Genomic DNA, 3,893 nt, shown 5'->3' with positions numbered 1-3,893 from the left:
AAGTTGAATACTTCTCATCACATATTTGAGTCACTCAACAAATTATGATCAACATTGTCAGAATAATTGACTTTCTCAAAAAGTAAGCTTTCCATTGGACACGGTACCCTCCTTGGTTATATGTCCACCATTATTTCCCTCAATGCAACTTAACCTCACTCATTATTTTTCACATCAGTAAGGAGATTAGTATTTCCTGTAAGGTGCCGAGAACAACCACTGTCAACAATCCATTTTTACATAAACATGTGGGATTTTCCCTTGTTGATTTAGGCTTTGAGAGTAAAGAAAGAATTTCCAAAAGTCTGGCCTGGGTCTTTTGAATCATCCTAATTTGAATATTTAACTCATCATTAGATTTAGAATCAACCGAAACATCATCAAGCTTCTTCATTATCTCATCATCATCATCATCATCATCATCATCGTACTCAGTATATCCCACCAATAGCAAAGCTATGGTAGGGTCTGAGGAGGGTAAGATGTAGGCAGCCTTACCTCTACCCCATAGGGATAGAGAGGCTGCTTCCGGTGAGACCCCCGGCTCGATAGTAGTTTTGCATCAAGCCTTGGAGATAAGGCACATAGCACTCAATCATCGGGACACCGGCTGATCGGTGCATGTACCATTATCTTTCAGCTATCAACGCCACTACATGATGCCTGATTAACCGTCCGTCACTTTTAACGTTATTTTCACGAGATTAGTAAAATAACGTCAAAATTAGTGCAATTTCACTTTTGCCCACCCGAGGGTTTCTTCATTATCTCAATAACCCTTTTTTTAGTAGACACTATCTCATCTAAATTCGATTGTTGTTGATTATTAGTTTTCCCTTGGAATCTACTGGACCAATCAAGACCTTCTTTTGACTGAGAAAACTAGGGCTTTTGAATCTTGAGGTTTTGCAGTTTTCACTTTATTCTAATTGTTAGATTTGTTTAACTTTATGTTGTTAACACTTCTAGAATAATTTGAGTCTTTGTTTTGATTATTTTGGAGAATACGGTTTTTCGGGTTTGTCACATTCTTTTACAAAATGACCATACTTTTGACAGTTATAAAATGTCACCTTTAGCATATCAAAGTCAACTCTCTTCCTCAAACCGAGTAGATCACTACCAATTCTCTCCATGTACTTCTTGACTTTTTGAATGATCATTGCCATATTCCACTTGAGATCCATAAGTTCCGGATCACATGGATCACTTTAATCATAATCTTCATCAGTAAGATCACAAGTAGCCACCTTACTTTCAGCAAGTTGTTCATATGAGGACATAGAGGCACTTATGAAAGCATAATTTTGTTCTGCATCCTTCGTGTTCACATTCGGTTGTTATTGGTGAAAATTTGATGAATTTGAACCATTAAATGAATTACTTAACGAATGGCCACCAGACGAAGAACCACCAGATGAAAAACCACCATATGTTGAACCACTAGATGAAGAACCAACATGTGAAGAACCATGATTTTGATCAAAGTAAAAGGCAGTGTATATAAGAAGTATTCTTTTTAAATTGGAAGAGAAGCTCCATATAAAGATGGATCTTGATTCACTCGAGACATTCCAACACACCTTATCTCATTCTCGCAAGCTTTTAACCTTTTTAATAATAAACTCCAAACATGTCAGATCAATATTGAAGTAATTCTTTTCTTAAAGTACCATGACATATGTAATATGAATAAGGTAAAGTAGACCTCAATGTATCAACTCTATCAGTCTCATCATTATGAAAACTGTCACACCCCAACCTAAGACGGAAATGTCGGGGCGTGAGCTGATTGCTCACAACTCTCAAGGTACTATCTTGCAATAAATAAAATGACAATATCTATTACTTAAATTCAAATATTCAAATCATATCCATATGAACAAAATACATCATCCATAATTAAAACAAATAAAACAATAAATAGTTCAATTCAGATTTAAATCTTGATTCTTCTCTAGAAAAATAAACCCTAAGTTCTTCAAGAGATCCTGATCAATCAAATCATACGGTGACCTGCATATGCATTAAAAATACAAATAATTTTGTCAACACGAGGTTGAGTGAGTAAAACACCAGATTAAGACACTACATTAATAATATATAAGAGAAAACGCAAACTGTTCCTGTGAGATAAACAATTACGCCATATCATATAAAAAATTCACACAAATAACAAAGATAGGGCTAAACCGTTGCCACGCATATCGGGCATTGGTTACCAAAGATGGGTTGTTGGTGAAACCATTTTCACGCGTCGGACGCCGGCCACTACGACGGTCGTTTGATCATACTATTAATTGATGGACCTCTCCGAATGCAGTAAAATAAAGCAAGTAAGCAAATAGCAAGTTAGGCATAAACTGATATACACACAATGATTAAACAGTTGCACTTTTGAATACTAGATAATAGATAAATACTGTAAATACGCACATGTCCCCAAAAAGGATTTAAAATAAGTAAAAAGGGAGTGATTACTCACCTTAGTAAATAAGCAAAGACGAGATAATGATTCGCTAAGATATAAAGGGAGATCAAGCTCTTCGGGAAATACCGACGAGATATCCTACGTAACAATAATTGTGAAAAAAAATATGGATTCAAAAACGAAAAACTAGATAGATGTTTGGGATTTTTTATGATGATCGAGTGTGTTCGTTGCAAAAGCAAAATATCTCTTTAATTTATTATAAATTTTATTATCAAGGTTTTGTCGTAATAATATGATTTAATTATATAAAAATACTTAATTATTTATATATAAAGAGATTTGTTTATTTGAATCTAAAAACACGTTTAATGTGTGTGTGTATGTATATATATATATATATATATATATTATTAATAATTATTCATTTTAAATACATATTGTAAATAATAGATAATAATAATAATAATAGATGATAACAACTATAAAATATGATATTTTATAAAAATACTTGAATTTATTCTATGTTTGAATATGTTAAATAACAAGATGAATTTTAAATATATATTCTAAATTAAAATCCTTTTTATAAATTAAAACCTTTATTAATTTTAATAATCTAACCTACATACATACACACACACACATATATATATATGTATATATACATGCTTTTTAACCAAGGTTGTCGGATCCTAAGAAAACCCTTTGCAAATTGAGAACTTTGAGAACCATTTTGAACCACTAAAAACACCTTTAAAAAATATTTAAAAAAATCATAAAACAAAAAATAATAAAAATTTTAAAAAGTAAAAAAACAAAAATTCTTATATTTCATTCCGGTTTCAATAAAAAAACAAAAAAAACGTCGTATTATACACATATGTATAATTTTATATAATCATTAGTTACGTAATATACACATATGTACATTATCATTTATCTTAAATTATACACATGTGTACAAAAAAAAACATGTAAATGTACATATATGTATATAGTATACATATGTGTATATAATTTAGCTAAACTAAGTTTTTTTTAATGAAACTGGGATGATAAAATAAGAATTTTGGTTTTTTTACTTTTTTGATTTTTGTGTTTTATTTTATTTTATGATTTTTTTTATATTTGAGTTTTTTGTGGTCCAAAATGGTTCTCATAGTTCTCAATTTCAAAAAAGTTCTCTCATGATCCTGATCATATATATATATATATATATATATATATATATATTTAGGGATGTATGTATGGTCATATAGTTGTATGGAAAGAAGGGAACCAGACCTAAAAATATCCGAGGTATGCGATAGCATGGTACGAAAAGAAGGGCACTGGACCCTAATAATATATGAGGTATGTAGAGCCGAAATGCTCTTTAAAACATAGAACGATATGTATGTACTAAATAATGAAGGTAAGTTAAAAATATTTAAGTATGAAAGTATGAAAGTTCTAAAGA

The sequence above is a fragment of the Bidens hawaiensis genome, unplaced genomic scaffold, assembly GCF_021521415.1.
Source record: "Bidens hawaiensis isolate Kalapana, Puna unplaced genomic scaffold, B.hawaiensis_p1.1 tig00001920_1, whole genome shotgun sequence".
In the NCBI taxonomy this organism is placed as follows: Eukaryota; Viridiplantae; Streptophyta; class Magnoliopsida; order Asterales; family Asteraceae; genus Bidens; species Bidens hawaiensis.
Note: the sequence above shows the minus strand (reverse complement) of the source record.